Raw genomic sequence first — 25029 nt, forward strand, 5'->3', positions numbered from 1 at the left:
GAGGCCTGAAGTTACACCAGGCTCCTCCCTTCACTGCACACACCACTGAGCGGTCTGGGAGGACCAATGATCTCAACTACCAAGGGTCTGGAAAAGACCTGCGCATTGCCACAGCCTCAGAATGCAGCAGGTCCTGCTGCTAGAGCCAACAGTGCCCCAGGGAAGTGTCCGTGGCTGCTTCCTGCAAGTACAGGAGGCAAGGACACACTGGAAAGGTAGAGCAGGCCTTCAGCCCACTAAGAAGATCTGAAGGAAGGAAGAGCAATGGTCAACGGAAGAGCGCTTAAGGGATCTTGGCAGAGTCGGTATGTGCACAACGGGGCTCTGGCACCGTTTGCAACAGCACAGTCATTACAGCAACCCAGGGCATGTACCTGCAACAGTCTCCAACAGCCTTCAGGAACAGCGAGAGCAGCCGTGGACCTGGCTGGAGGAGGTAGGTGCTGCTTGCCAGCCTCCTTGGTCCTGGGGGAGCTGCCTGGACGCTGTGGGAGCAGACTACAAGGAGACAGCAGGAGGAGTTGGCATGAGCACAGCAGGACGTTGTTCTGCGCCCCGCGCGCCCATGCTGGGCTCCTGCCTCTGCAGTGGGAGGCAGTTCTGCCAAAGATGCAGCTGTATTTCACTAATCACAAAGCAGATCCTCGCTACGACACAGGGGCAAGCCCAGCTTTGAATCTCGCTTCTTACCACGCCACGGGCTCTTCTCAGAGCTGAGATTCTTCTCCAGCAGAAACACCTTGTCCACCCGAAACACTCGTCTCCAAACATGGAAACTCTTCTTATCCGCATCACGCAAGTAGTTTTCCAGAACGGACATGTTACCCACGCCTGCTAGCTGGACAGTCTGAAAACAGGAGAGCAACAAAGGAACAAAAGCAGGGCTTTCACACACACAATAATGAAGACTAGACTTGTCAGGGCACACTAAGGGTGATCTCCAAAGGGGCAAGATGGGGCGCTTTGCAGGAGAGCCTTGCACTCTCCAGTCTCCCCCTCTCCCACTCCTTCACCTCCCACCAGCTGAGAGTTGACGCACAAACAGGGAAAAACCCCCGGAGCCTCAGAACCTCCAAGGAGGGACCACACCTGGCAGAAACTCTCCACAGCATGCCACCATCTCTGGCGGGTGGTTCCACCCTGCCACGAGCAGCTAGAGAAGGCCCCAGAGGACAAACCCCACACTCTGCTTCTCCAGCTGCGCTTTGCTTCTGCTCTCCAGTGAGGGAGAGCTTGCTCTGGGCAAAACTGCCACCTGCAGGCTCCTGCTGGGGCCTGGCTTCTGCTTTCCCAGGCAGGCAGGAAGAAGGCTGCTCAATGGCAGCATGCAAGCAGGAGCCAGCACTCATCAAGGTCGGAGGGATAATGAGGAAATGAGCCCCACCTCCTTCAGCAGCAGCGCTTGGCGGTAGCACTCACACACGCTCTCCCAAACTTTAGCCATATCTGGGCAGCAAGAAAAACACGGGCTCTGCCTGAAGTCAACAAGCTCACCACCATACCACCCGCTCCAAAACAAGCAGACACAGGCAGCACCCACCACCACCACCACCATCCCCAAGAGCACCCGCACAGCGGGCGGCTGCAGAGCTGACACGTTAACTGACTTCCAGCCAGAAGCCCTCCGCTGGCTCCACCAGAGCTCTGGAGACAAAAGAAGGACAGAAGAAAGGCTTGCCACAAGGGCTTCCTGCCAGCCAGCAGGCCAAGGCGTCTCCGACGCCAGAGCCTCTTCCCCCGCTCTGCAGGCACCAGCAGAACCGGGGCGAGAAACCAGGGGCCGTGACTGCGCTTCCCAACACAAAGCCAAGCTCCGCAGCAGGAATCACAGGCTCTGGCAAAGCAAACGATCCAGCTCTCACACGGGCGTTTCCAAGAGCCTCTCCAGAGCCCGGCAGCAGCACCAGGACACCTCAGCCTTCTGCCAACAGCACTCCTGTCCTTTCACAGCCTCCTCGCAAAGCCGGACCCTCTCCTGGCAAAAACTGCCCCTCCGTCCCCAGCCCGGCAAGAGCACAGGCCTCTGCCCACCGGCACCTCGCGGGCTCGCGGAGCTCCAGGCCTTACCTGCCTTCCGGAAACGCACAGGCTGCCGAGACAGCGACGGCAGAAGCGGAGCAAGGCAGAAACGGGCCGGTTCCGCGCCGTCGCCCCCAGCTCTGACGAAGCCCCTCCGCGCTCAGAAAGGCTTTGGCCCAGCTCAAGCCGGCCGCACCCCCGCCCCACAACGGCACCTCCCGCCCCGACGCTCCGCCCCCCGCCCCTCCCTGCTGCGCGCTCCCCATTGGCTCCGGCGGCGCGTGGCCTGCCGGGGCTGCACAGGCGGGAGGGGAGGGGAGGGGAGGGGAGGGGAGGGGAGGGGCGGGGCGAGGCGAGCAGGGCAGGGGCGGGGCGAGGCAGTGGGCGTGCGCGTGCGCAGCGCGGGGCCCCGCGGCAGAGCGCCCCGGGCAGGGCGGGCGAGGGGCGGGGCTGCGCGCGTGCGCGGAGGCCGCAGGCGCTGGGGAGGCAGCAGCAGCTGCGCGTGCGCGGCCTGGGGCCTGGGCGAGGCGTGGGGGGGGCTGCCGAGGTGCTGCCGCGGGGGCAGCGGCTGCCCTGGAGAGACCTTGCCGTGTCTCTGCCGGAGATGATCCCCGAGGGCCTGGGGAGGGAGAGCTGCGGGGCCCGGAAGGCCGCGCTGGGCGCCGGAGGCCTGTGCAGGGCCGGCGGCCTCCCCGAGACTGGTGTGTGGCAGCCAAAGCCTCTTCTGCCTGTTGCTTGCTCAGCGCGGAGCCCGGCGTGGAAGACCCTGGCCAGACTCGAGCGAGGAGGAGAGAATCAGGAGCTGCCCGTTCTTCCCGTGCTTCAGAGGCCTTATTTTGGGGGGCTTCGTGCAGCCCGGCAGGCGCTGGGTCTTCTCCGAACGGCTTGTCAGGGAAATTGTGTGGCTTTTCCTCCCTCCTTTGCTCTCTGCGAGCGCCCGTGTGGCCAGGGCCCTGCGGAGGTACCGTGGGGGCTGGCCCGAGGGGAGGTGGTGTGTGCGCGGAGGGAAGAGGAGAGGATGCGCTCTTTCTGCTGGCGGCAGGAGAGGCCCCGAGTCCGTGGAGTGAGCTGGGCTCCAGGCGCTGTGTCCTGGCCGGGTGCCTCTCCCCACGGGCAGCACAGACCATTTCAGCCTAAAGCCCGAAATCTTTTGGTCGAGGAAGCCTGAATGAGCCGGTGAGTTGATGCTGATTTCTGCTTCTGCCGGAAGCTGTCGAATGAAACACGCTCTGTCTGGAAAGCAAGGAGGAAAAAGAGGAGGGCAGAAAGGCCCTTGTGGCAAGTTCTTGGCTGCAGTGGCTTTGTAAGGCTTGTGTTGAAGGGAAAATGTGGGTTGAAAGTGTGCGAGAGAGGCTTTAGTGTGCCAGTGACTTTCTTAGGTGCAGCCTGCGCTCCGTTCTCCTCGGGGTGACCGTTGTAGCGTCTGGCTGTTTGCAGGAATGGCGGATGCTGAATTCCTTGTGCGCCCTTGGGTGCCCTGTACTTAAATTCATGCTGAATTTAGACAGGACTCTTAAATGCTGCCTTTGTGACTGTTTGGGGCGTGCGTATGGTTTTTTGTTTGTTTGTTTTTCTGGTGGCAGAGCTTCCAAAGCAAGTAAGCGACCTGCATCTTTTCTGGGCAAGCCCAGTTCCCTTGTTTCTGTCAAGTTGGTTTCTTTCCTGGAGCTTCTGCTTTTTCAGGTGTCCTGAATTGTGCCCTGCAGAGAGGTCAGGAGTAGCTGGATTGCTGACAAACTGTTTTCTTCTCTCTCCAGCAGTTTGTTAGAATGCCATGTGCACACGTCCACTGTTGTCCCCATGATTTTTTTTGTCATCCTGTTTGTTCTGTAAATGCCAGTTCCCAAGTACTTCTGTTACGCGTCTGTGACATGATTCTGCAAAGCTAATAGTTTTGTACCCATTTTGGCGTAGGTCCTGGAATGTGGGTTGAGCATGTTTTGTGGTCCAAAATGACAAGCTGTGCTTGTGAGTCAGGAGCAGCGTCTGTTCCTGCCGAATGACTCCCTGGGTCCAGTGTGGAGTCTCGCAGTGAAACCCCCAGCAGATGCTGTGCTTCAGTCCTCACAAACTTCCCATGCTATTTGGAAGGCCAGTTTGTGGGAGGTGCTGCTTCCTACTCAGCCCGTCAGCGTGAGGACTTTGTCTGCATTATCACCCGTAACCTGAGAGCCCCGTACATCTAATTGTCCTGGAAAGATGCCTTGTGGTTTTTCTCTTAACACTCCCTTGTCCGTCAGTGCAGATCTCCAACGTGGTGATGCTTGGGGTGCAGAGTGGTCTCAGAGAAAGGATCTGGTCAGGTACAGAGTCTCTTCTTCCCATCCTGGCTTGAATGCCTTTAAAGCCCAATGAGCGTGAGCGAAGCGTGAGTGTCGGTTGGAGGTCTGCCCGCTGCCAAGGCGGATCTTTGTGTCACGTTGTGCTCTCTCAGATTTACGGGACAGCGTACTTGTGAAGCAAACTTTGCTTTTATGAGCTTATTAGGTAAAGAAATGAAAAAGCAAAGAAAGGGTTAATCCTTCCTCTGTACGCTAGCCTAAATCATTAATTCTGTAGTTACTTAATTGGATGGTTCACCGATTGGTTAACTTGATAGTTTGTTAATTCACGTGCTTATGAGCAAAAGAGTTACCTAACCGACAGTGAGGGTGCTCATCCTCCCTCCCCCGTCACGGTGTGGGCGTCCCCTGAATTGCGCCGGGATGCACAAGCGCCTCAGCAGTCCGGCCGCTGCTGGCTCCGCTTCAAAGGCTGTTGGGCTGAGCTGGTGTATTTGCACCTCCCAGCTCGGAAGTCTGGTGCCTGCCAAGCCTAGTGGTTGTTTGGGTTGCCGGGTAAGGATTTCCTTAATTCCCAAGAGTGTGGGTCTTCTCAGGTGTTAACAAGGAGTTCCTTAAAAACCTACAAGGATAGCAGACCTGGTTCTCTTTGTCCTGGAGGAGCTGGCGTGTGCGTTGCTCTGGCTTTAGCCTAATGGTGCTGCTGCCAGCATGCATGAGGCCTTCAGATGAGGCATGTTTTAGGCACAAAGCCAGAGCAGGAGTGGAGTGAACAGTCAGGACTTTGGTGACAATGCAACTCCTGCTTGTTTGGGAGGAGAAGGGGGCCTGTGTAGGGGCATCTTCAGTGTCTGTGTATTTGCTTGGTCTGCAGAGTCTGTGTGGCTTTCATGATAACTGCTTTCCAAACGGGGATGGTCACTTTCCTGCCTAGCCTCTGAAAAGGAGGAAGTGAACATCTTGAAGGCTTTCCTTTGTAAGTCCGTGTGCTGGTCTTCAGCTTGAGTGATCTAACCGTCCTTGGACGCAAGTGTGGTTGCAAATGTTCCTTTTTCCCTTGCAGGATAACAGCTAGCTTGCAGCATTCCTCCCAAGGAGGTCACCAAGTGCTTTAGAGAGGAGGTGCTGGTGGCTTCCCCATGTTCCATGTAGTGAAGCTGCTCGAGAGCAAGAAAAGGTCTCTGGGCAAGTGTGGAGGGAAGAAAGTCAGAGAGGAGCCCAGCTCTTCCTTCTCTCCCACTCTTGCTGCTCCAGAAGAGTAGTGCTGGAAGCTGATGTGCTGTCTTCCCTTGTTCATGTGTGCAACGGAGGCTCCAGGCAAATTCAGCTCTGCAGAAAGCCGTTCTTAAGCAGGAGGTGGATTCATCAGAACTGAACGTGACGACTTTGATAGAGCCTGTTTCTCTGCTTCTCTTGAGCTTTACAGACTAGCAGGAAATGCTTGTGACCAGCAGAAGACTCTCGGGACAGAGCCCTGAAAGAGGCCAGTGCAGGGGTAAGCTTGTGTGTTTATTTCTCCTTTGTTTAGGGAAAGCCGACTGAGTGTTTTCAACCATAAATGTTTGCCCTCTGCCGTGTATGTTGTTGAGTAAAGAGCGCTCTGTCATGCCAGGTTTTTTTCCCAGGGGAAGGGGGAGCCTTCTTCAACAGATGGTGCTTTGACAGAGGTCTCCTGCTGACATTTTTTCTGTGCCTGTGCCCGTCGGAGCACTCCGCTCTCTGCCGTTTTAATTCTTTGCCTCTTACCTGTGGGGTAACGCTTGAAGGCGCACAGGGCACCAGCTCAGCTGACTTCCAGGACAAGGTTGCAATGCGTGTTTAGTCTCCTCTTGCACGTCTCGTGAGAAATGTGGTGCGCCTCTTGGATTTTCAGCTGTGATAAGGCCTGAGATGAGAAATCCAGGCTTAAGCGTGGAAATGAGAATTCTTCTTCTCAATCTCAGCTGAAGAGAGAGCTGTGTAGGAGGCTTTGCTGAGCTCCTTAGTGCTTGTGTATACTCAGCCAACACTGTGGCTCTCTTGCCTCTATTTGGCTTTGGACTGAGTAGCACATGGGTGCCCAGTTTGAAAGTGGCCATCCCTCCACAGGCACTTGGGAGTTTGGGAAGGGCGGAATTTGCTGGTTGATGTGTTGTGTGTACAAAATATCTTTCTTGCCCTTTTGTGTGTGAGCAAGACTTCTGTCCTTGCCTGCTAGTCAAGCTGTCTGTCCTTGCTTGCTCCAATCCGTTTTGGAAAGGACGAGCAAAAGAAGGGTTTATTGAAGCCTGCAGCGTAATGCTGGTGGTCTGAGGGAAAAGGGTGTTTTCTGAATTCTGTGAACCCAGCCACAAGCAAGAAGGAGGGGCTATTGCAGATGAGAGTCTTTCATGCTAACAGGCCCATGTTTTCTTTGCCTTCCTTAAGCAGACTTGGATGCCAGCTTCCGTATTGCAACGAGTCAGCTGCTCGACAGGGAGTTGTGATTGCCTCAACTGCTGCGTAGTGACATCCATTCCCCCCTGTGTTGTCAGCACAGTTGCCTTTGAAGCTCACCACCTTCAAGAGCTCCCAGGCTCCTGTGTTGTTGGGTGCCTTGGTGTGGAGAATGCCTGCTGTGGTTGGCTTGGAGGTGAGTGTTGGGAGGGCTGCAGCCTGATGTGGGAGAGGAGGCTCTTGCTGTTCTTGTGTTTGTTCCTCAGCCATTTGCTTGTGTTTGCTAGTGCTCCTGTTTTCTGTCAGCTTCCTCTCTTGCACCTGTGAGCACTGCTGTGAAAACAGATTGAAACAACCCTGCCCTCCCCAGTTAGGACTCTGAAAGAAAAAAAAATCCCAAAACCCAAAACCAGGCTGCTGTTGCTACCTGGGCAGCAAACTGTGGAAGCCAGTGATGCAGTGCTCTGAAACACTCGTGCTGTTTCCAAGCTGTAGCTTGACAGGCTTTAAGAGGCCTTGTTTCAGCTGACTGCTGCACACAGGTTAGTGTGCTCCGGACTTTGTGTTCCTGAGCCCTTTCCCCTGTGACTGTGTTTTTCAGGCCCTGGTGAGAGGGGTCCTTGCTGCCTGTGAGGAAGGCAAGCCAGAGGAGATGAGGAGCAGTGCTTCCAACCTCAGTGTCACCTGTGAGCGCATCCACAGGCTGAAGGAGCTTGGCTGGCTGAAGGCTGAGGTAAACCTTGCTGCAGCACAGTGGTGTTCTCCTTCAGTACATCTTGAAGAATACCCCTGGATGGTGTATGTGAGTTTCCTTTTCCAAATTCTTTGCTGACCCCTTGTGGCGGACAGATGAGTGAACTTTTGCCTTAAACATTTCTTGGTACGTAAGGTGCAAGCAAACCATAACCCCGAACCAGCCATCTGTTCCCGGCGGGAACAGGACTGAGCTGCTGCGACCCCCAAAATGGTCTCCCTGCGACCACCTGGGACACACCGAGCCTGCGCCGAACCAGGGCATGATCGGGCAGAGACTTTGGGACTAGCACAACTTTTATAAAACTTGCTTAGCATGAGTAGCTAAATTTGCTGAAGCCTTAGGCCGCACTCCCTAGTTCAGTGAGAAAGGGCCCCAGAGCTGATGCAGGCGGGAAAGACAAGGGAGTTACCAGCAGTTTGCATTCCCATGCTTCACACTCTGGGAGGAAGGATGTCAAGGCTTTGAAGTGAGGCCTGCTTGGGCACCGGGACCCTGGGGAGCAGGGCCTCCTCTCGCTGCTGAAACAATGCTGATTGGGGGGGGGGGGGGGTCTGGGCTATCTCGGGGTCCAGATCATATTCCCTTTGTCTGGACCTTGGGAAATAACACCTTCTATCACTGCTGGGGAAGTAATAATTTGTCAGGGCCTTGAGAGATAAGGGCAGGACCCGAAGAATGAAAACACATCTGTCAGCAGAAACCACAACAGTAAACAACCTACCTAGGGACCCAATAAGGAGCAGGAGACCCCAGACCTAAATATTACTATTGGTCCAAACTACTGCGTGAGGGGTGGAGAGCTTAGATTGGAAAGTATAATTGCCCAGGGATTTCTTTGCTCGGGGTCCCTCTTCGGAGGCACCCAACTCGAGCTGTAACTACTGTATGCATGTCATTACAATTTATTTATTTAATTTGCCTTGATTTGGCTCCGAACTTCTCAGCGGGAACCTAGGGTCGGACCCTGCTCGAGTTGTAATTACTGCACGCGCTTTGCTAAAATTTACCCCCAGGGTGAAGAGGACCAACAGGACGCCGCTGGATCCACGGGTGGTGATATCTCTTTCTCTCTCCCCCTCTTTCTCTCTCTTTCTCTTTCTCTCTCTTCTCCCCTTTGCCTTTCCCCACCTTTTCTCCCCACTCTGTGGAAAATAAAGTTAAAAGGTTGTACGATATTTGACTGGTTTTAGCGTCTTAATCTCGTCCTTGGGATCGTAACGAAACCCCCCCGATATTGGATCGGGACACTCCTCCCACTGCAGCTCTCCGAAGTGTCTGTGTTCAGGTTGTGGTTTTCAGCCTTGAAGGGCGCAGTATTTCTGAAAGCGCCTGTCCTTCTTGTCTGGTGCTACTTCCTGGCATTAGTCAAGTGTTGGTGTACTTTTCCTTTGGTAAAGCAGTGTTGTATTTTTCATCTCGAGCTTGCATTTCATTATACAGATCACCAATTGCTACGTGAAATTTGTGGTGTAAAGAAAGAAGGAAGGCTAGCCAGCGGTTCATGCTTTGGGTACTTTCATCTATCGCAAAGTAATTTCTGGGGGCTACGGAGCAATAAGAAGATGGAGCGGAGGAGTGTATGTCTCCCAAGAGGACGGCATCTTAGTGCCCACTCTCTTGAGAATGCGCTGAGCACTGGTGGTGAGTCAAACCGGCGTTTCTTGAGCGCTTGCTTGTGAGGAGCACCAGCAAGTAAGGATAGTCCAATTTGATTTTGTTTGGATTGCAGCCCAAGGTTGTGCTGTGTCGCATTTAACAACTCTGTCTTAAGAACGGGTCCGAGAGAAGACCAGGAAATCCTTTGATGCAAGGGGAGCAAAAGGCGGCAAGCTTTATGAAGCTTTGCTGTAAGTAACTGCTCAGCCAATGCTTTTCTGCTTTGATCCCCCAAGAGGATTTCTCAGGTTCTTTCTGTTTAACACAGGATTAGATGTTGTTGCTTTTCTGCTCGATGCAGACCAGCAATCTCTGGGATTGCCTTGCTGCAAGTCGGAGGTACTGGGACATGAGTTCTTGATCTCGTCGTGCTTTGTGCCCTCTGTGTGGGGTCTTGGATGCCTGGGTTCTGCCACCTTCCCAGTCTACTCAGAGCCAAAGCTTTGCTGTCAAATAAATGGTAGCCTCTGGCACAAATGTGTGGACTTTAGAGAGCAATTGGTAAAGCTAGGCTTTTGAAGAGAGGGAAGAATGTGAAGGAAGTGCTTCCTAGTTGCAGCCTGACTGTAAGAGGAAGCGTGCTCTCCATGGGAGGCATTGCGTTCTTCCAGGAGCTTTGTAACTCCTGCTGGCTGCCCTTGTCCCCACTTCAGGAGCTTCCAAATTAGTGCAGCTCTTCAGTGTTAGCAAACATTTCTGTGTGTATTAGCTGGCATAGCACAAATCTCTAGCTAACCTGACAGGAGCATGTGCTTTCATGGCCATGTCTGTTTGAGTGGTTGGGTCTTCTTGACCAATAACCATGAGGTGACAGGCTGTCACTGTGCATGTAAAGGTAAGATTTGGGGCTTTTCTGCCCCAGATGCTTTACGTGCCCTGCAGTGAATATCCTGTGACACTTTATTGCCCAGCCAGGCAGTGTCCTTTGCTTCTTTCTGTTGGCCTGAGATAGGGAGATAAGTGAGTGTGTGTGTGGGGGGGGGGGGGGGGGGGGAGGGGTTGTTTGTTTTTTTGCTTTGTTTTAAGCAGCCACTTGCTGCCAGAAGAAAGGAAGGCACAAGGGCATCTGGGGCTGTCTTCTTCAGAGGGGTTTCTTCCCAGCCGGGAGTCACATGCACGTGAGCACTACTTGGCTTGGGAAAGGAATGCCTGGAACACCTCCTCATGAGGCCTGAACCCATACTAATGAGGCTAAGCCATTAGAGAAAGCCCAAAGGCATCTCGTCCTGTTCTTAATGTACCAGCTGAGAGGGCAAGAGGGCCAGGAAACCAAGAGAGAGGAAAATTCTCCCTCTGTTTTCCACTCCTTAGGAAATTCCACAACAGCAGAAGGGAAGTGACTGTGGGTTTTTTTCTGTGCAAGTGGGCAGCTTGTGCGTCCAGAGACAAGCGAGGTGAAGGAGAGCAGAGACTCACCGAGGTGAGTGAAGCTCCTCAACAGCTGCAGATGTCTTGGCCCAGTGCAAGGAGTGGGGAAGTGGTGTAGCTGTGAAGTGTGAAGTGTGTGGGGCAGGGGCTGGGGTTTTATAGCTCTGTTTTTGTGTGGTGTGTAGGAGGAGGGCTGGGAGCTCCCGAGGCCTCTGCAGGTCAGAGCTGTGCTGTCTGTCTGGATTTCTGAACCTTCTTGCCAGCAGAAGCTGGCAACGGGCACAAAGTGAAACATAGGGAGTTCCGACTGAGCACGAGGGAAAGTTCCTTTAGTGTGAGGGTAAGAGAGCACTGGAACAGGTTGTGCAGAGAGGTTTGTGGAGTCTCCTTCCTTGGAGATATTCAAAAGCCGTCTGGACGTGGTCCTGGGCAACGTGCTCTCGGTGCCCCTGCTTGAGCAGGGGGGTTGGACTAGGTGATCTGCAGAGGTTCCTTCCAACGTCAACCATTCTGTGATTCTGCAATCCAGTGACAGGGGGTGAGGCTTCCCTAGGTTTGCTGCTCTCTGTAAGGGAAGGATGCTTTGTGTTTTGCTGCTGGGGGCTGAGGCTGATGCTAGTCGGTGAAGCCGCCTGTGCTCTCTCTGCTGCGTGTAGGCAACCTGCAACATGCTTGGTCGGTCATTGCGGAGTCGCACGGGGATGTTTGGGAGCCTGGCGTGTCGGCATCTCTGAAGTACGGATGTGCTTCTTGGCAAGAGCCGGATCTTCATGGTAGCAGAATGTCAGCAGGTACTGTGTAACCTTTCCGGGGGCTTTTCCCTCAAGTTATGTCAAGGAAGGCTTGTCAGACCTCGGAAATGACAGTGCCATTACAACATGCCCCAGGAGACGAGGGGCAAAATGTTACTCTGGTCCTTCTCTTGCTGGTGCTCTCCAGAGCACACTGGGCACTTTCTCGTGCTGTGGAGCGAGTTGCTGGAGAGGGGCAGATCTGCTGTCAGTGCAGGCAAACTGAAGAGTAGGCCCGGCGTTTCAGGTAAAGGCATGCTGTAATGGACTGTACAGCTTGTTGATGTTTGCCAGGAGATTGACACAACTTGTCCATTGGGTGTGAAAATGTTTTTTCCCAGATGGAGCGGGCCAGTTGATTTCTTGTCTTTCAGAGCACCTTGTTCCTGAAAATCCAGCTCGTTGTGGTAGAGGCCATGGGCACTCTTTCTTTTTGCATCCTCTCAGCCTGCCTCAGGAAAGGTGCTGCAGAAGGGACAGAAGCTTGCCACAGTGCAGATCTCAGGGTAAGTCCAAGGATAACTTGTATTTTGCTCTGCTGGGTGTCTAGGTCTGACCATCATAATGCCTCTAACATCCATGGCACATTGCACTGAGTAATGCCAGTAGATGAGACAGCCTGAGAATAATTTCATGTGTGGACACCTTTAAAATTCCTAATTCTTCTTTTTTCCTCTTTCTTCTCTTCCCTTGTCTTGTTGCTTTGCACCTTTTGAGTTGTTTGTCTGCTGACACGTGGCTGTGGTTGAGCGGTGCAAGTGGCTTAGCCGCCAAGACACCTGCTGCAGTTGGTTTGGAGCAAGAGAATTTAGTGTTAAATGGGTGTGTTGCAGAAGTAGGCAGGATGCTGTGGCTAAGGATGCCCCTTAATAGCTGTGAGTGAGAATGGGGAGAAGAGACCTATCTGCACCATCTTTGCTGCACACAGCCCTGCTGCACACACGTGCCCAAAGAGAGCAGCGCATGCACTCCCCCATTGCCCAGAGAGCACAGTGCCCAGCCCAGAGCTGCGCCTGCTGTGCCCACAGCCCTGGGGCAGCAGGGCTGTGTGTGGGGGTGCTGTGGGGGCTGGTGCACAAAGCCTGCCCTCCTCCTTGAGGTTTGGGTGGGAAGGGGAAGGGCAGGGGTGTGTGGGGTAGAGGAAGGGAGGGGCTGACTGGGAGCCCGAAGACCTGGGTTCTCTCCCAGCTCCAGCGCACTGCTGGCAGGCAGGTCTGGGGAATGTCGTTTGTCCCCTGTGGGCCTCAGCCAGTCCCTGGGCTGTGGAGTGTTGGCCCTGGGCCAGTGCTTACCTTGGGGGAGGGTGCCTGGGGGAGGGCCCCTACAGCACCCAGAGACCCTCGATTCCGCAGTCCAGGGTCTGACTTTTAATTATGAGCTTCCTAGCTGAAAGGGGAGGTGATCCAGAGAGAGCTATGCATGCTGCAGTGGCCATAGAAATGCCTGTGGGATAGCCCATGGGGTTGAACAGCTCTTGCCTTTTCCTGCAGGGAAATCCAATGCAAGGAAAAGGCTGGTTGCTGCAGGTGGGAAGAGGCAGGAAACCATCTTTCTTTTGCATTTGTAGGTGGAGTTGAGCAGCTGGGAAGGTACCTCCCCTAGACGCGCTTTTGAACAAGGCCAATGCTACAGAGGGGCCAGCAGTGACAGCAGCGGTGGGAGCTCCCATGTGAGACGGGAGATGCCGACTCCAATAGCCCAACAGAAGCAAGGCTGCCGCAGCTTCATGTCCCCAGCTCCAGGTAGCAGTGAGGCCGAGCATGTTTTCCCAACAGGCAAAGAAGTACCCCTACCCACACCACAGGGACTGAAGGTGCAGGGCTGATCTTCAGTGAAGTCTTGGGCCGCTGGGAAGAGGGTGTGGGTGGTCAGGGCCCTTAAGGGCTGTCCATGCCCTCAGGGCCCTGACCCTCATGCGCAAAGACTTACCCAGGCTACAGGGTCTCCCCACTAGCTGGTGCAGGCCAGTCTGGTGATAAACCTGATTGCAACTAAATACACTTGGAAAACCAAAGCAGCGTGAAGAGGTTTCTGGCACTTAAGTATCAGTCTCTATAGCCTCCCTTTGGTCACTCGTGCCACTGTGCTGGTGTGTTCATGGTCCTGCCCTGATCTTGATCCTGTTGTAATCCAAGTACCTCTAGCTCTTCCGGTTCCCAAGGAAGTGTCAAGAAGTAGAAGAATCTTACCTATTTTCTGCCTTTTTCGGAGGGAGTTTTAGTCTGACATGCTCTTGCTGAAACTCCACTTTGTACACTGGGCAAGACTCTGTTCTCAAGGACATTGTGGCTTTCCTCACTGTAAAAGTGATAGCCCTCCTCCTTCTTGTGGAAATAGCAATGCGAGCAAGATCAACAGGAACAATCCCAAGTGCTCTAAGCCTCTGATGTAGTGAGTCTTCTGACCCATTTCTTTGGAGGTGGCCAGAGCTAATTCCTAGGTGTGTACAGCAAGGTATGTGAGAATTTGCAACCATGTTTCTTCACATTAGGAGAAGGAAAGGTTACTGCTGCTACAAGTTGGTGTCTGAAGTTCCCTTTTGGCTTCCTGTGGAGAAATGCCACCCTTGCGGAGGGAATCTTTCAGACACTTCTAAACGCCACCAGAGGAAAATTCTTCTATGGAGAATGTAATTCTGGGACACAGGAGGTCAGGCTTGACTGTCCTTCTGAAGCAGTTATTTTGAAGGGAAAGGTGGCTTTTTTTCAGGAAGCCCTAAGTTATGTGACAGGTGCTGCTGCAATGCCTTTTGGAACAAATACGATGATTAAGTTGTCCACAAGAAAAGCAGGGTTGGGATCTTTATCTTTGGACAGCGTTTCTTTCTGCTTTTTTCCTGAAGGCTGCCTCTCAGCTGAGGAGTGGATCAAGGCTTTCCTGCTGACTGTTGCCCCACTGTCAAGCCAGAAGAGATCTAGACTAAAAATGGATAGCTAAGGCAGAATTTCCTTCTTAGCAGAGCATGCGTGCTTAAGAGACACGAGTTTATATTTCCTTCTTTTCTTCAGAGTTTTCTCCTTACAGATGGATAGGCATGGCCATAGTAGAGGAATCCTCTGGGCAGAGAGGACATACCTTCTTCCTCAGAAAGGGTGAATGAAGTCAGAGGGGCAAGTTGGCATGTACACCTTATGCTGCATTCTCTGCATTCCCTTTTTGTGATTTTTTTGGAATGGACACTCTGTTTCCAAACAGCTGTTTCAGGACTTGCTTTTCTACTCTAAAACTTCTCAAAGTGATGCCTGGGGTTGAAATGTGCTAGAAGATGGCCTGATGCCTTCCATGGCATGGGCACAACCAGCTGTCCATCTGTCATGGTTTTCCTCCTCAGTTCCTGGCTCTTATTGTTCATCATGCGCTGAGGACTGATGTGTGCTTGGGAGGTGTGGTTAGCCTCCAGGCTAGAAAGGCAGTGTATCGTTTCCTGTGCTTCTCACTGAACCTCAGGTTGGGATTCCCGTTTGCCTGTTTTCCCTTGATATCTCCTCACCTCCCAAAGAATCTCATGTGTGCAGGAGTTTAGTCACCTGTTACAGGCAAATGTATCCTGGAATGGTTTTTGTAAATGGCCTTGAGCTCCCCTGTGAAAGATTCCCTTGACTGAGAGCTCCTTCCAGAATTTTCTTGTCAGGGCTGACATTTATTGGTGGCAACTTGATGTATGTTTGTTCTGGTGCCAGCCTTTCCTGTGAGCTCAACTGGTTCTCTGTCCCTAGAGCACCTTCTGTTAGAGGAAACGTGATTGTTACATATGTCTTCATTTTACTCCCTTACATTACATTGTCCCCGTGTCCTTTTGAATGACAGGCACTTCATTTTTGGAGCAGCTTCACAGCCTGCCTTTGTTGCTTTTTGCTTGAATATCAATTCCTTTTTTTTTTTCTTCCTCAAAAGAGACCAGAATTATACACAATGTTCTGTACAATATCTGTCAAGTCCCAGTATGAATAGTTCTATATGTGCTGGTTAAATATTGCCTTTTTCATGGTTCTACTGGTGTGACGTCCAAGGTAACGGAGATTGTATTACCACTATACATGCAAGCTCAGCTTTTTTTGCAGGAGACTATTAACTTGAGGAATCAGTATATTTGTGTGCTTGGAAAACTTCTGTCAGTACTGAGCTTTCGTAGTAGTAGTAAAAAGTAATTTCTTAAGGATGGATAAAAGCTTGGAATATATGTAGAATCAAACTGTATGCAATGCCTTCTCATAGTTAAAGGCTTAGTGTCCCGTGTGCTAAAAGGAGACTCTACTCCAGAAGTGTCCTGGTTTCAAAAGGTGGGTTTGGCTATTTTGGGAGGGGCTTTTTGGAGCGTTTTATGTACACTTGATTAGCTTCTAAGCAGGAGAGGCTTATGTGTTGGAAGTCAATTGTAATTTGTTGCTTGAAAGACCAGGTGTTTGCTTTTATGGGCCCAGTATCTGTAGATGTAAGGCTTACCTCTGTATATTCTCTGTCAGCAAAATTCAACTCACAGTATGATGAAATGTGACTTTAAATTCTTTGCTTTCAGTAACTTTGAAAGGATTGCAAGGCACAGAACTCACTGATGGGCATCTCCACGCTTCTCAAAGCCAGAACAATGCCCTGGCACTGCTGCACCACTTCCCGGGGATCACTAATGATGGCCGTGGAGCTGTAAAAGCTCTGTGTCCCTACAAGATTGCATGGCTGCTGCTCTAGCTGACCCCAAAGCTGCTCCCAAGAGCAGCAGAGAGGAGCCCACCTCCAGAGGCTGGAGGCTGGCTACAGGGCCGACAGCAAACGGAGAGAGGGGCAAAGGGAGGGCTGAAGATCCCTTCTGTGAAACTGTCAGAGCAACAGCTGCAGGGGCAGTCAGCAACCTGCTGAGAGCAGAGCATTTCCCCATCTTTCCGGTGTTTACCACCACTGGCACACCTGCGTCTGGGCATCAAGTCAGGTGCCAAAAAGAAGCAAAGGAGTCCTTGGGAGGAGTCTGCTGCAGGTGACTTCTCCGGCAGGAAGGGAAACCCAGCGGCTGTAACAACACATCACCCCCAGAGCCGGGCTGCTTCCCTACGTCGCGTCAGTCTCCAGAGAACACAGTCCTACACAGGAGGGGGCCGCTGGGGAGGGCAGGCCTTCGTACCACAGCTGTATCCCCACCAAGCCCCAGAAGAGAACAGGTAGCTTTTCTAAAACGGAACACGGAACAACCCTTTTCCCCAGACCACTGCCTAGCAATAGCCATGCGATCACAGAACAAACACCGGTCTTCACGTTGGACTCCTCTTCTGGCTCCACCTTTCCGAGTCCTGGACAGCCTACCCTGGGGCCGGGACTCGCTGTGTCCATGGCAGTGGACAAGTTCAGGGAGCTCATTGCAGCTTGGGAGCATTCGGGAGCCACCAGCAACCTCCTCCTGGACAGATGGGTCCTCAGAGAATCCAAGGATAAACAGAAAGGTCCTGACAAGACCCAGGCAAAGCTAGAGCTTTCTGAAGAGCACCACAGGGGAAACAAAGGCTTTGCAAGGGCACCAGCTGGCACCCGGTGGGACTGGAGAACAGTGAAGGCCTCAGGAAGAGTGCTGGGAGCATTAGAAGGGTCCACTCTTGTGACTCCAGCAAAGACTGGCCCAGCTGATGCCTCGCAACACGAGATGAACCCAACGTGATTGTCAGTACCGCTCTCTATAACATGCTCACCATCACGACGCTGGGCGTCCCCAGTCGCTGGGAAGGAATACATGGGTTGAAGCCAGCTCAAGCCCGTTGCTCTCTTTGCAATTTCTCTGTTTAGTTGTTCGGGTTTACGCTCTGTGTTGGGCTGAGCCATGTATACACTTCCCTCAGGCTGGTCTGGCTCATCTTGGGGAAACATCCACATTCTTCTGGTCAGCTCAGGAAGAAACATTTACACCTGGCCCCATTAATGGCTATGGCTGCTTATCTAAAACAAAGGTCCCCCTGGGACCGCTTTGTGTTGCGATGAAGTCAGTTCTCTGTGCAATAGCAAGGATCCACAAGCCCCATCCTACACTTGCACCTGAGCTTCATGGGGCACCTTGCCCTCTGAGCCTTCTCCCCTTTTAGGAGAGGAATTTTACCCTTTTTGCTTTCTAGGCATTTCCCCCTTTTCGCTTTTTGGGAAATAGCTTCACTTTCTGGGAGATTTCCCTCCCTGCTTTCTAGCAGAAATTTCCCCTATTGTTTGCCAGGAAATGTCAGCCTTACTTCTGAAGAAATTTCACTTTTACCTTCCAGGAAATTTTCCCTTGTAGTTTAGGAAATTCCCCCCCCCCTCCTTACTTTCTACAAATATTCCTCCTCGGTTTTCTAGCCTTTCTCCCTCTCAGTTTCTAGGAAATTCCCTCACTATTTCCTAAGAAGTCCCTCATTGCTTTCCTGGCTATTTCCCCCTTTTGCCTTCTAGGAATCGTCCCTTTTTGCTTGTGAGGACATTCCCCACTTACTCCCAGGCTATTTCGCAGAGCCCTTCAAAACCACAGAAGGGTAAAAGCACGGCTAATGGCCAAGAGGGCTTCTCCTTGCTTAATCTGGAGTCCATGTACTTTCCCTCTCCCTCACCCAAGCCACTCTCTCAGCTCCGCAGGGTGCGTGCTCGGTGCCAGGGGTCTTTCCTCCCACAGGTATTTGGGAGTGGGGGTGCGGTCACCTCTTGCCCCTGTGCCATAAATAGTACATTGATAACTGATGCGCATACAGGCCCACGGCAAGTAAACATTTTTTAGCGTAAAGTATTGCTATTAATTATGTACTAATTTATGTGTTTTGGATGGTTGAACACGGGTTATTCGTGGCATCATGTACCAAGCCTTTATATACAATATGATTACAAGTAAGAGACACAATAATATTAGAGCTAGTAAAATCACAACTGGATGAAGCATGAGATTCAAAATTCCCGTTGCTGTCAGTGACCATCCCGTAAGAGTTTCCCACCAGCAATGTGCTCCATCTTTTTCACCCTTTCCAGAAAATGATGTCTCTCTTCCGTATCATGATGAACGGTGATTAGGGTTCTTTGTCCATTGTTTTGGATGTGTTTCAACAGTTGACACAGATCATCGTGTGGTAGTAGTTTTTTCACCAGTGTAAGATTCATTCCAATGGGGGTGGGCAATAAGTCGTGACTCAATGTATAATTAGATTGTAGCACTCGATGAGTCGTAAAGGAGCTGAATAATTAAAGTCGCATCCCATAATTTCAGTAAAATTACAGACACAAATATTTGAGTGATTGCTTGTATCTACAGTAATGTTATTTACAAATATAAAATCACAGAGGGGTCTCATACAAACACATCCTTTTCCAAGACAGACAAGTACAGTTTCAGGGGCTTCATCGGGATGTATTTCAAAATGACAAACATTTTGTTCAGTGTCAAGACAAATGTCTTGGGCTTTGGTGGGATAACTTTCACAAATAAATCCTTGTTGTTCCTGTACAACACCTATGTTAATGTCAACAGTTTGCCTTCTGTTTCCATTTTGTTGGGCCCACACTCTATGCTCTAATGGACAGAGCCTAGTTCCATTGTGATTTAATCCCGGCGCAATGACTGGGTATATGGTGTATACCAAAGCACTGTGTATCGTTAGGACAAAAACTGTGACCTTATTGCTGATAGGGTCATAGGTGAAATTGACTAAATACCACCAAGACTGGAATTCCTTTTCAAATTTAGCTGCATTATCCCAAATTCCCTTTTGAATTTCAGTGGGTAAGGTGCCCTCTTCACCTTCTCTTAGAATTGCTGCTACCAGAGATTGCATCCACAGTTGAGCTTGGATACAGCTAAGCACTAGAGAAGCATTCTCTTGGGCCACACCAAGTGCATTCACAATTAATTGGTGGTCTTTCTCGTTGTTGGCCTGCATATTTGATTGCATACGATCCAATCTCAGAAATTTGTGGAGATAGGTTTTTCCCACCCTTTTTGGCAGTAGAAGTATTTATGCTGGGGTGGGTGCGTGGGGGGAGTGGGAGGAGGGCAACAGGTCTTCTCTTCTTGTTGGGTGCTGCAAAACAAAAAGGTAGAATAGACCTGTCTCGGTGGGGTTGTCCAGACAGGTTACCCCTTTAAAAAGAAAGAAAAAGCCATCGTGCACTAATTCCATGTTTTGCACCACTGAATCAGAGAGTGCAGGGGCTGTGCGAAGTGCCTGCACTGTGGCCTCCCTATTTCTACGGGGGTTGGGGCCGATGTTTGAGCTGAAGCACCACACACCGCCATCCGGCAGGCGCCACGTTTGTCTGTTTAAAACATCGAAACCTGAAGTGTTTTCATTGTTTACAGAGAGGTCAGGCTGGGGTGGGGGGGGCAAGAGCACATCAGGTTGTGGGCAGGGGGAGCACACTGCCACAGAGGGAAGCAGAGGGCAAAGAAAGGTGGGCCCTGGGCCACGCAGAGGGGACGTGCCCTGCCCCTCCCCGGGACAGTGGGTGACAGCACGGCCCTTTGTGACCTCCCTTTGTGACACCCCCACAGTGCTGCCAGGCACCGGCGCGGCCTCGCTACCGCAGTGTCCGGGAGGACCATGCCGGGACAGGGCAGGAGCGCGCTGGGCTGGCCGAGGAGCCCCCTGAGCGCTGCCACGTCTTTCCCTGCATCTCCCCCAGGCAGCCCTGCGGTGCCGAGGCGTTTCCCCGAGGCCTTTGAGGAGAGCTGGGGCCAGCCCCCTGCCCCCCCTCGCACCTCTCCTCGGCTCTGCAGCATGGCGCAGCCACCCCCCAGCAGCAACCCAATCCCCTGGGCGGCGGAGGATGACAAGTTCAGGGAGCTCATTGCGGCTTGGGAGCATTCGGGAGCCACCAGCAACCTCCTCCTGTGCCTGGACGACAGAGACCTCAGCAAGCCCACGCTGGTGCTGGAGGAGGACGGGTATCCCAGCACTCCCTTCTTGGCCGGGGACGATGACGATGGTGCCTTCAGCGACAGCAGCTGCCAAGCCGAGACCCATGAGCTGTGCGAGCCGCAGACCTTCCAGGAAGGTGAGTGAGCGACTCCGCGGGGCTGGCAGCCGGGAGCCGGGAGCCGGGAGCCAGGAGCCGGCCCTGCTCCGCCCCAGCTCCCATCGCCCCCGCAGGCTGCTGTCGGAGGTCCCGAGGTGGCGGTGCCCAGATGCCTGGGCCTGCAGCGGGCTTGGGAGCTGGCGAGCCCCAGGCAGCGAGAGCAGCAGAGGGGACCCAGCTCCTGCGCCGCGGCACAGGCCAGGAGAGGCAGCGCAGCGGGGACCTTCGCTGCCCCTCTGCTGGGGGTGGCTGGGCGAGACGGGGCATCAGTGCCCCGAGCCGGGGCTCGCTGTGTCCACGGGAGCAGGCCTGGTGCTGAGGAGAGGCCACAGCTCCTGCCTCCTGCCAGCACCTACAGCTCTGCCTGCTCACTTTCTTCCCCAGATTCGGATTCTTCTGTCTCCTGCCTGGAGTTGGAGCGAGAGGAGCAGGAAGCCCTGAAGTATCTGCAGGCCTTTCCCACAGGCCCCGAACGGGTGACTAGAGACCTTGTGAGCCCGGCAGTGCCTGCAGCTCCCAGCTGGCTGCCTCCGCGTCCGCTGCCTGCTGCGAGGCTCTGGGAGGGCTGCTGGCTGTGCCCAGCTGCTGCCTCTGGGTGGCCTGCGCCGTCACTGCGTGCCCCTCGAGGCTGCGGTGCTGCCGGCGGTGCCTCTGCCCTCTCACCTGCCCTGTTTGTCTCTCGCGTCCCCGGCTGTCAGGACGAGGCGCAGAAGCTGAGGTTTCTGGCCTCCATCCGCACCCTCTGCAGAGCCAAGGTGATGGGCCGCTACCTGGCTGATTTCTGTGAGCTGGCGGAGAAGATGGAGGTGAGGGGGCAGCCGGAGGGGCTGTGGGAGGGGGCAAAGCCAGCCAGGTGAGCGAGGGACTGGGGCACCCAGACACAGGGAGGGGTGGGCAGGCCCCCGTGGGCACAGCCCTCCTCGGCGGGGGCTGCCGAGCCAGGGTGCCAGCTGTGGGATGGGGGTGCCTGCTGGGGGCTGCCAACTGCTCGCTGGGGGCTGGCAGCTCCCGTGCCCCATGCTGCCTGTGCTCCCCAGGTGCTGCTGGAAGAAGAGTCCCCTGACCGCCTGGACTCCGTGGTGCGGCAGCAAGCCATGCTGGCCATTGCCGCAATGAGGTACCTGCGCCAGCTGCCGGCATAGCCGGGGCCTGCCCACGGCACAGCCCCGACCACCCCATCCGAGCCCCATTGGACGGTGCAGTGTGTCGGGCCTCCGCGCTCGCCCTCAGTGGGGCAGGCGGGAGAGCAGAGGGGTGTCTCTGGGCTTTTCCCCTGAGGGCAGAGGCAGGAGGTGGAGCGGCTTTGGCGCCCCACCTGCCAGCACTGTCCTGGGCCCCCGGGTCTGCGTCATGGCAGAGGGAGGAGGTGCCTCTCTGCAGGGCTTCCCCACCTCCTGTGGCTACCAGCCTGGGCACTGCCACCCCCCCATGGCTGCGTCCGCCTTGCCGGGGCATCTGGGCACTGCTCCCTGCCCCAGCGCTCCACAAGCACCTCTCTCTGCTGCCAGCAAAGAGCGGCCGTTCCTGAAGGACACCCAGGACAACAGGCTGCTCTGCACCTGCATCACCAGCATCTTCGCTCTTCCTCCCCAAGAGCAGATGCAAAGCCTGGATGCTTCACTCTACCCTCAGGTAGGTGCCTGCCATGGGCAGAAGGGGTTTGCACCAGCCTCCTGCAAGCAAGAGGGTCCGGGGAAGGGGTGCCCACCCTCTGCCCCCCTTGCAGACCCTGGATGCTCTGGATGAGATGCTGAAGGTGCTGGTGTTTGAGTCACAGGCCTCCTGTCTCCAGCGGCTGCAGAACATCTTGCAGGTTTGCTGTTTGCAAAGAGTTAGGGGGGCAGTGGCAGGGCTTCTTGCTCCCTGCAAAGGGAAGCCACCCTCTCGAGTCAAGGGGCCAGCCCTGCCTGGGACCAGGCACAGAGAGCGTGCTGTGGGGTGGGGCCCACCTCTGTGCGGGGAGGCAGGCAGGGGCCCCGCCATGCTCTTGGCTGAGCCGGCCGTCTCTCCTGGTGGCAGTCAGAGTCCTTTCCCCCGCCAGCATCACGGCGGGGGGCAGCCTTGCCCTCCGCCCCTCGGCCCCTCGCCCCAGAAAGCCTTCCCTTGCACCAAAGCAGTGGAAGGAGTTTGGCGTGAGGAGGGGACGCAAGGCCCTTTCTGGAAGCGCGCATGGAAGGCAGCAGAGGCGTCAGCCCTGCCGGGCACTTAGCAGAGCTGTTGCTCCCGGAGCGGCCGTCAGGTCCCAGCGCCGACCAGCAGCTTTGGTCTCCTCAGGTGCTGCTGCCCTTCACAGCATCCCAGAAAGCAGCTGAGCGCCAGAGGGCCGTGGGGAGGATCGCGTGGCTGAGCTGGCTCCTGGGCAGCTCTTCTCTGCTGGAGGTAACCGGGTGGCTCCAGGCCGTGGGCAACCCTACTCTGAGGCAGGCTCAGGCAGGAGGAGAGGGCACCTGGCTTGATGTGCTCTTGGGGACGGGGAGGCCAGCGGGAGCAGAAGGAAGCGCTCCGTCAGCCGTGTGGAAGCATGAGCGTGCGTGGGGAGGAGCCGCGGGCTGCGGGGAGACCCGAGCTCTGACTCCTTGTTTTGGCACCCCCGTGGCACGGGCTCACAGGCATGGCAGTCAAAAGCCTTGCAAGGCAAGGCAGGGAGGCAGCATGCTCCTCGCCTTGTCAGGGCTGCCACATGCTGGCTCCGGGGCTGCCCAGAGCGGGAGGAGGTTGCCCTTGGCCGGGCAACAGAACTGGCAGCGGGCAGGGGCGGGCAGGCTGGGACACACAGCTCTGCACCCCACTCGTCACTGTTGGGAGCAGGGCTGGGCAGATGCTTCCAAAGCTTTGGCTCATGCGGCACTCAGGCCTGGGCCCGCTCTTGTGTGGGGCCCAGGGCTTTGGTCCCCGCTGCCGCAGCTTAGCCTTGCTACCAGTCCTTCCTGCCTCCCCCAGGACTCGCCCAGCTGTGGAGGAAGCAGTGCCAGCGCTTTGCTCTTCCAAAAGAGGCCTTTGGATTTCCTGGGGCAGCTGATGGGGCGCCTCACGCTGTGCTGCGCCGAGGAGGACCAGGCGATCAGCCATGGGGCGGCAGAGGCGCTTCACGATTTCTACCGGGTCATTCTGCTGCGAGAGAGTAAGAGAAGCTGGGGCGGGCTGGCGCCTTCCACACACCACAGCCCAGGCAAGGCCAGGCAAGGTGCCACGCTGCCTCGGCCATGCGAGAAACAAAATCGGCAGGCGCCTCACTGACGTGACCCAGGGCTGTTACGGCCCTTGAAGCAGTGCTTCAGGAACTCTCCTGATAACCAGCAGACTGCAGAGCCTGTGGCAGCAGCCTCCCAGGGCTGCTGTCGTGCTTCCGAGCAGAAAGCCAGACCAAACTCTTCTGCCTTTCTGCATCCTACTAGGCAGTTTCCCCTTTGCCACCTGGAAATGCCTAGGAGACGCTCTGCTCCCCACACGCTAGCGACAGCTCCTCTCTGCAAGCCACAGAGCTTCTCTCGGACGTCTGCCATCTCCAACTCGCCATCGTTCCTCCTGACTGCTCTGTTTCCCCTGCTGCACAGGGAGCACGATGGCAGATGACAGTCCCGCGCCTCCAGAGATGAAGTGGCAGGGGGGACGCCCAAACACCTTCTGGCCCGGCAACGCCACTGAGGAGAGCACGGTGAGAAGCCCCTCCCTCGCTGGCATTCTTGGCCACAGGGCTGGCAGGAAGCCTCGAGGAACAAAGGGATCCATAATCAGTGGGGCTGGCGTGGCAGCCTCCCAGGCCTCGGGCGCAGGGATGTCTCACTCTCCCTGAGCCTGGCGTAGCCAAAGGCTTTGTCCCAGTGGCAGAGCAGCAGCTCCAGCTGTCCTGGCTACCTGCGAGCTCTGCTTCCCTGTAGCGCCAGCACACCGTGACCCTGACCCCAGCTGTGCACCTGCACCCCGGCAGCTCGCTGCCCACTACCCCCAGGCTGCAGTCAGCCCGTCCTAGCACAGCCCCTGCGCCCAGCTCTCCTGCAGGCACTGTGCCAGCACCGCTCCGGCACTCTCTCTCCCAAGCTCTGCTCTCAGCTGCTCAGGGCGCACGCTCGGTGCCACGGGTCTTTCCTCCCACAGGTATTCGGGCGCTTTCTCTTCCCCTCCGAGAGGACGCACTTCCTCCTGACAACCATCGAGGGCATGACAGACCCAAGGGTCTCAGACACTCAGGTGGTTGCCCACATGATGGAGGCGGTCTTGAGAGACCCCGACTCTGAGCTGGACAGGGTAAGCAGCTTGCAGCCGCACTGCCCCGTGCTCGCAGCCCCTGGGCTCTGAGGCCCCTGAGCGCAGGCCAGGGCTCTCAGGCACCCAACAGCCTTTGAGGCCAGCCAAGAGCAATGGGAAGGAAGCAGGTCTCAGCGGCCCCTGGGGCAACTGCTACCCTCCCGTGGCAGCCCCGCTCTCACCCGTGCCCCCTCCAGGTGCCACAGGTGGTGAGCAGCATCCACAAGAAGCTGATGGGCATCAGTGAGGTGTCGCTCCAGGCCATCTTGAAGAGGACCCTTTTCCGGATGGCCTGCTTGGACCCTGATCAGGTGGTCGAGGGCCTGCTGAACACCTCCCTGCTGTGTGACAGGTATGGGGCCTGCCAGCCTGCAGGACAGCGCCGGAGCTCTGGGGCTATTGCAGGCCGAGGCAGGCCCCCTGACAGGGTGCTCTGGGTCTGCAGCGTTGCCGGGGCCATGTGGAGGACGCTGGTCTCCAAGCACTGCCCTGC

This window comes from Dromaius novaehollandiae, chromosome 8 (assembly GCF_036370855.1).
Source record: "Dromaius novaehollandiae isolate bDroNov1 chromosome 8, bDroNov1.hap1, whole genome shotgun sequence".
Classification (NCBI taxonomy): Eukaryota; Metazoa; Chordata; class Aves; order Casuariiformes; family Dromaiidae; genus Dromaius; species Dromaius novaehollandiae.